We start from the raw sequence: 7,500 nt of genomic DNA, 5'->3' as shown, positions 1-7,500 counted from the left end.
TGGCCTGTCATGTGACTAGACACATGACAGGAAGCAGGAAGTACAACTGTATAAGAGAGCAGCATGACAAACAAAGGACAGTCACCAAACTGTTGGATTGAGGAGTTGCTAATTTTAGAGCTTACCTTTCCATTCACCACCTGCAAACTTTGGATTACACTTTCTGTGGATTGTATATACACTGGTGGACACTCACATTGGACTTATCAACACACTGGGGTTCTTGGACTGTTTTTAGGGTATGGACAAATGAACTGTATTCTTTTAACAGAGTTTACCTGTTTTTAGGGTATGGACAAATGAACTGTATTCTTTTAACAGAGTTTACCTAGTTTTATCGTGTTGTTTTAAAGTCTTTTATGTGAACCTTGTAAATACACCAAATCTATTTAAACCAATTTTCTTTTATGTCTCATTCTTTAAACCACTAGTCATCTCTCACAGTTAAATCTGACCCCATTTTAGTCTTGTAACTCGGCTGATAAGGCCGATTGTTACACTTTTATGGGAGACCGCCTGGGAATACCAGGTGCTGTAAGCTTTTGCCTTTTCTTCACTATTTATATAATATGCTGGCTTTTACGGAGGCTGATCTTTAAATAGCCCACTTTTTGGAGCAGCCCTCGCTTATGGCCATACCGCGCTGAGAGCGCCCGATCTCGTCTGATCTCGGAAGCTAAGCAGCGTCGGGCCTGGTTAGTACTTGGATGGGAGACCGCCTGGGAATACCACGTGCTGTAAGCTTTTGCCTTTTCTTCACTATTTATATAATATGCTGGCTTTTACGGAGGCTGATCTTTAAACAGCCCACTTTTTGGAGCAGCCCTCGCTTACGGCCATACCCCCACCTGAGGCGCTAGAGAGCTACAGGAAGTGAGTTGGCTGCAGTTGGGAGAGGAAGGCTCTCCTCCATTTTGTTTATTTTTCTTTTGTGTTTCTTTTACTTCAACTTAAGTTTTTTGTGCTTTTTTGTTAGTTTTAAACCACCCAACCTCAGCATCTCGGTTGGCTGGAGGGTGGTTAACCTTTTTTTGCTTTTTTTTTTCTTTAAAATGGACGGATTAATGGATAATGACACAGGACCGGCTGGAGGAACACGAATGGTACATGACACTGGACTGGGCGGAGAGACATGCATGGCAAACAACACTGGACTGGACTATCAACAACGAGCAGGATACAGGAAAAAACAAGACGCAAGAGACAACCCAAGTGGAAAGAAATATTTGAAGGAGGCAACACTGAGTGTGAATGTGGAACATGTAAATGAGGTGAGAGCTGTGGATATTATTAAAGCAGTGACGGACAAGTGTGGAAATGGAAAAATTCTAGCGTTAAGGCCAAGACAAGGAAAAGAGTTCGAATTAACAATGGAAAAGGAGGAATCGTGTGAGGATTTAATCGATGGACTGACAATTAAAGGGGTGAACTGTGAAATAAAAAAACTGCAAAATAGAGATTACGTTGTTTCCTTCATGCACCTGCCCGTCTACCTGGACGACACTGAAATTATTAGAAAATTGGAAGGATGGGGAGTTAAACCTCTTTCAAAAATTAAAAGAAGATGCTACCCGGGCACTGAAATAGAGGATGGAACAAGGTTCCTAAAGGTAAGGTTCCCTAAAGAGGTAGCATCATTGCCTTACAGCACGAGGCTGGAAACGGCAGAAGGGTTGCAGTATTTTAGGGTGATGCACAGCCACCAGGTGAAGACCTGTAGACTGTGCATGAGCCCAGACCACCTGCTAAAAGAGTGCCCTGAGTTTACATGCTACAAGTGCGATGAAAGGGGACATTTTGCAAGAGACTGTAACGCAGTCAGGTGCCCGGAGTGTCAGCAAATTTTAAATAAGTGTGAGTGTTGGATGGAGGACGAGGAAGGAGGCACGGAAAGTCAGGTGGACGGACAGGTGCGTGAAGGAAACAACGAGGAGGACGGAGAAACTTGCGAAACACAAGAGGAAGGATTACAACAAAAAGAAACAGAAGGAGCAACAGGCAACCGAGAGGAAGGAGAAGAAGAAAAAGGGAACGATGAACTTAAGGAACATGCAACACAACAAGACACCCACTGGACAGAAATGGAAACATTGGACACTTCTAAAAGTTTTCTGGACGACGTAGAGAGAGATGGACAAAGAATGGGAAATCAAAACAAAGAAACAGACAATGGAGAGCAAGCAAAGATGGACAACATGGGAAAGGACAGAGAGGGGAGAGGACTAATTAGAAGGAGAGCCTTAAAGGTAAAACCAAATGTGGAAAATGCAAGAAAAAAATCATGACAAATGTAAACAGATATGAAGTGTTAAGTGGGCTGGAGGGAGAAGATGGTGTATAATGTTTTCTAGGTATTTGTTTTTATTTCTTTTAATGGTTTTAAGTTGTGTTACTTTTAATGCGAGGGGATTGATGGACATGAGAAAATTTGAAAGACTGAAAGAAAAATGCAAAGGAGAAGATGTTATCGCTTTGCAAGAAACAAACTGGAAAGAGAGTGTGATGATGGACTATAAAAAGAAATGGGAAGGAGATATTTTATATAACAATGGGGATGGAAGGCTTGGAAGAGGTGTAGCGTTTTTAACGAGGAAAGATGTGTTTAATGCAAGCAAAGTAGTGTATAAAGATAAGATAGGGAAATGTATGGTATTAGAAGTAAATTATGAAGGACGTGAAATTATTTTAGCGAATGTACATGCACCAGTGGAAGAGAAGGAAAAGAAAGAGTTTTTTAATGTTTTAAGAAACATTGTAAAGAAGTATAAAGAAATAATTATGATGGGGGATTTTAACACAGTTTTTAGTAAACAAGATATGGCTGAAGGAATGGTTTTTAAAACAGATACAGGAAGAAAAGAATTAAAAGCATTAATGGATGAAAACAATATGATAGATGTGTGGAGAGAAAGAAATGAAAAGAAAAAAGAATTTTCGAGAAGACAAATAGTAGGGCAGTTTGTATGCCAAACTAGAATTGACTTTGTTTTATGTACAAGAAATGTGGAGAATTTTATAGAAAATATTAAGTACAAAGAAACAAGTTTTAGCGATCATAAGATTTTATCTTTTAAGTTGGACTGGAGTCAAATGCAAAGAGGTCCTGGAGTATGGATTTTAAATACACAGATTTTAAAGAATGAAGATTATGTTTTAAAAGTGAAAGAAATTATAGAAAAAGAAAAGGAAAATGGAATGTATGAAGAGGATAAGAGAATATGGTGGGAGAGTGTAAAGTTTTTAATCAAAAAATTCTCAATCAGGTATTGTAGTTCTATTCAGAAATGCAAAAGATCCAAAGAAAGAGGAATAAAGGAAAGTTTGGAAATGGAATTGAATAAAGAATTTAAAGACATACAAAAGATAAAGGAAATGGAGGGGAAACTGAAAGAAATAGAAGAAAAGGAATATGAGGGGGCGAGGTTAAGAAGCAAAGCAAAATATGTGGTGGAGGGAGAAAAATGTACAAAGTTCTTTTTTGATCTGGAAAAAAAGAGAGGGAAAGCTGAAACGATAAAAGAAATAAGAGGGGAAAATGGGGAAATTGTAGAAGGGAATGAAAAGATTTTAAAAGAAATAAAGAATTTTTATGAGGATCTGTTTAGTGCAAGGGGGGTGGAAGAGGAGGAAAAAAAGGAACTGTTGAATCAGATAAAAGCAAAAGTAAGTGAGGAACATAAAAAAGAATGTGACCAAGAAATCAGGGAAGACGAGATTGAAAGAGCAATAAATCAACTGAATAAAAAGAAAAGTCCAGGAATAGATGGTTTGGGAACTGAATTTTATGTCTGTTTTAAAGAAGTTTTAACAAAGATTTTAAATGAGGTTTTTAAAGAAATTTTTGAAAAGGAAGAGATTAATGAAAGAACAAGGATGGGGTTAATGAAATTGATATATAAAAGGAAAGGAGAAAAAGTAGATCTAAAAAACTACAGACCAATCACGATGTTGAATACAGATCTTAAGATTTTAGCGAAGGTTTTAGCAAACAGATTAAAGGAAGTAATGCCAAGTATAATTAAAACAAACCAAGCATATGGAGTCAAAGGAAGAGATATAGCCGACATAACAATGAGTATAAGGGACACGATATGGTACATGAAAGAAAAAAATGAAGAAGGATATATAATTAGTTTGGATTTTGAAAAAGCTTTTGATAGGGTTGAGCACGGGTATTTATTTGAGGTTTTAAGGAGTTTTGGGTTCGGGGAAAATTTTATTAAATGGATTGAGATTTTATATAAGGGTGCACTAACAAAGATAAAATGTAATGGGTTTTTAACAGAGTGTTTTAAAATAACAAGGTCAATAAGACAGGGTTGTCCACTCTCAGCATTATTGTACTCACTTGTTTCTGAACCCTTGGGACTGGCTATAAAACAGAATGAAAGATTAATAGGGATAGAAATTGAGGGAAATAAGGCTGAGGGGAAAGTTTTTCAATATGCTGATGACACAACAATAATTGTAAAGGGAAAAGAGAGTGTTAAAGAAGTTATGAAGTTGGTAAAAGAATATTGTAGTGGGTCTGGAAGTAAAGTAAATGAGGAGAAAACGGTATATATGAGATTTGGTAAAGCTATGGTTTTAATGGATTGTTTTAATTTTAAGGAAGTGGAAGAAATGAGGATTTTAGGAGTTGTAATGGGAAAGAATGAGAGGAAAGTAAGAGATGAAATGTGGGAGCAACTAGTAACAGATATAGAGAGAAGATTAAATTTTTGGAAATTGAGAACTTTAAACTTGAAGGGGAAGGTTTTAATATTGAATGTTTTAATGGTTTCTAAACTTTGGTATGTTTTATATGTTTCTGAAATACCTTTATGGACAGAACGGAGGTTGAAGAAATGTTTTCTTGACTTTTTATGGGAGGGGAAACCAGCAAGGATTGCACATAATACGATTTTAGGGGCGATAGAGAAGGGGGGCTTAGGTTTAATGGATGTGGAACAGCGAAAAAATGCGTTGAGAGTAAAAATTGTTAAGAAATACCTGCAACAAGATAACAAAACTGAGTGGAAAAAAACAATGAAATACTTTTTAAACAAATGTGGGGATTTTAACATGGGGGACGGAATATTATGGATGAAAACAAAAATTTGGATGACGGAAGGATTACCCGAATTTTATAGAGAAATTTTTAGTGCCTGGGGGAATTTTTTAACGAAAATCGAGTACAATCCGCATGGAAGAGAAAACATTTTAAATCAACCTCTGTTCTTAAATAACAACATTTTAAAACAAGAGAAAGCAATATTTTTTAAAAAATGGATGGATGTGGGGATAACAAGAGTGAGAGATGTTTTGTATGAATTTAAAGAGGGCTTTTTACCGATACAATATATTGTGGATGCGATGGAGGAAGCAAAAGAAGAATACAGTAAACAAGAAATAACAAATAAATATGAAATTATTAAAAATGCAATACCCAAAGAGTGGATTAAAAGAATAGAGAGTATGGAAAGAGAGCAAACAGAGGGAAATATTTTTGTGAAACTGGGGGGAAAAATGTATGATTTTAAAGAATGTACTGTAAAAATGTTTTATTGTGTTTTTAGAGATGGTGTTTTTAAAGAGCCGATTGTAAATAAGTACTGGGTGGAAAAATTCAAGGATCTAAAAGAAGAATATATATGGAGAAACATGAGGGGGAGGTGTGTTGAAACAAAGTTAGGATGTTTGGAATATTTTATAAGGCATAAAGTGGTTTTTACTGAGTCTGTTTTAAACAAGGTGGGAATGGAACAAAATCCAATGTGTAAAGTGTGTCATGAAAAAGAAGAGGGGATTTTACATTTGTTTTTATATTGTAAAGAATTGGAGGATTTTCTAAGGAAATGTAAATGTTTAATTAAAGATGTGAGCGAAGGTTGGGATGAAAGTGTAATGGAATGGAAAAGAGTAGTGATGTTTGGTTGGGAAAAGAAGGGTCAACACAAAAAGTTTATAAATCTGTGTATAATGTTAATGAAAAGCGCAATTTGGGAAAGAAGAATTGTGGCCAAAAAAGAAAAAATGGTGTTAGAGGTTTGGACTGTTTTTAAAAGGAAAATAGAAGTATATGTAGAACAATTATATGTGTATTTTAAAAGTGAAAATATGCTGAAAGCTTTTTATGATGTTTTTACACCAACAGTTTGTAATGTTTTAGAGAATTTCATGTGCAAATTGCCAGGAAGAGAAAGAGCTTTCTAAATCTTAAGTATAAAAGGCATGATTTTAAACAAAAAATACGAGATGAGTAGATTATATTTTATCTTATTTTTAATTTTTTTTTCTTTTCTTTCGTCTTTGTGTGGACAACTATATTGTATTGTTGATGTTTCTATTGGTTGAAAATTCATCTTATTGTTAATGTGTTCCTTTTGCTTTGTTGATGATAATGTGATGTATTTTTTCATGTTTATTTCTTTTATGTCGTGAGACTTCTAATGTGAAGCACACATTGGAAAATTTGTATTATGAAATTTTTTTAATAAAAAAAAAAAAAAAAAAAAGAGCGCCCGATCTCGTCTGATCTCGGAAGCTAAGCAGCGTCGGGCCTGGTTAGTACTTGGATGGGAGACCGCCTGGGAATACCAGGTGCTGTAAGCTTTTGCCTTTTCTTCACTATTTATATAATATGCTGGCTTTTAGAAAGACATGTTTTACCGCTCTATTTATTACAATCATTTAAATGTATTATAGAGTTTTAAGTGTTTTACATGTTTTTTAGGCCATTTTATTACTCTTAACATTTTAAGTGTATGTGTCTTTAATAAATGGATGGTTGGCCTGTCATGTGACTAGACACATGACAGGAAGCAGGAAGTACAACTGTATAAGAGAGCAGCATGACAAACAAAGGACAGTCACCAAACTGTTGGATTGAGGAGTTGCTAATTTTAGAGCTCACCTTTCCATTCACCACCTGCAAACTTTGGATTACACTTTCTGTGGATTGTATATACACTGGTGGACACTCACATTGGACTTATCAACACACTGGGGTTCTTGGACTGTTTTTAGGGTATGGACAAATGAACTGTATTCTTTTAACAGAGTTTACCTGTTTTTAGGGTATGGACAAATGAACTGTATTCTTTTAACAGAGTTTACCTAGTTTTATCGTGTTGTTTTAAAGTCTTTTATGTGAACCTTGTAAATACACCAAATCTATTTAAACCAATTTTCTTTTATGTCTCATTCTTTTAACCACTAGTCATCTCTCACAGTTAAATCTGACCCCATTTTAGTCTTGTAACTCGGCTGATAAGGCCGATTGTTACACTTTTATGGGAGACCGCCTGGGAATACCAGGTGCTGTAAGCTTTTGCCTTTTCTTCACTATTTATATAATATGCTGGCTTTTACGGAGGCTGATCTTTAAATAGCCCACTTTTTGGAGCAGCCCTCGCTTATGGCCATACCGCGCTGAGAGCGCCCGATCTCGTCTGATCTCGGAAGCTAAGCAGCGTCGGGCCTGGTTAGTACTTGGATGGGAGACCGCCTGGGAATACC

General features: G+C 36.0%; 1 protein-coding gene and 2 non-coding genes across 3 annotated transcripts in view; all 3 read left to right on the top strand.

Moving 5' to 3' along the window:
• Window positions 1-7,500, top strand: part of LOC141305341 (uncharacterized) — a 587,365-nt gene that overhangs the window by 449,144 nt on the left and 130,721 nt on the right. The window lies entirely within an intron of this gene.
• Window positions 626-744, top strand: LOC141307202 (5S ribosomal RNA). Its single transcript, XR_012346157.1, has one exon. It is a non-coding gene; the product is annotated as a 5S ribosomal RNA (ribosomal RNA).
• Window positions 7,396-7,500, top strand: part of LOC141307895 (5S ribosomal RNA) — a 119-nt gene continuing 14 nt past the window's right edge. The window contains exon 1 of the ribosomal RNA XR_012346820.1: window positions 7,396-7,500. This exon is cut by the window's right edge and continues 14 nt beyond it. This is a non-coding gene — a ribosomal RNA (5S ribosomal RNA).

Source organism: Garra rufa, unplaced genomic scaffold, assembly GCF_049309525.1.
Source record: "Garra rufa unplaced genomic scaffold, GarRuf1.0 hap1_unplaced_002, whole genome shotgun sequence".
Classification (NCBI taxonomy): domain Eukaryota; kingdom Metazoa; phylum Chordata; class Actinopteri; order Cypriniformes; family Cyprinidae; genus Garra; species Garra rufa.
Note: the sequence above shows the minus strand (reverse complement) of the source record. Positions and strands in the feature narration are given on the sequence as shown.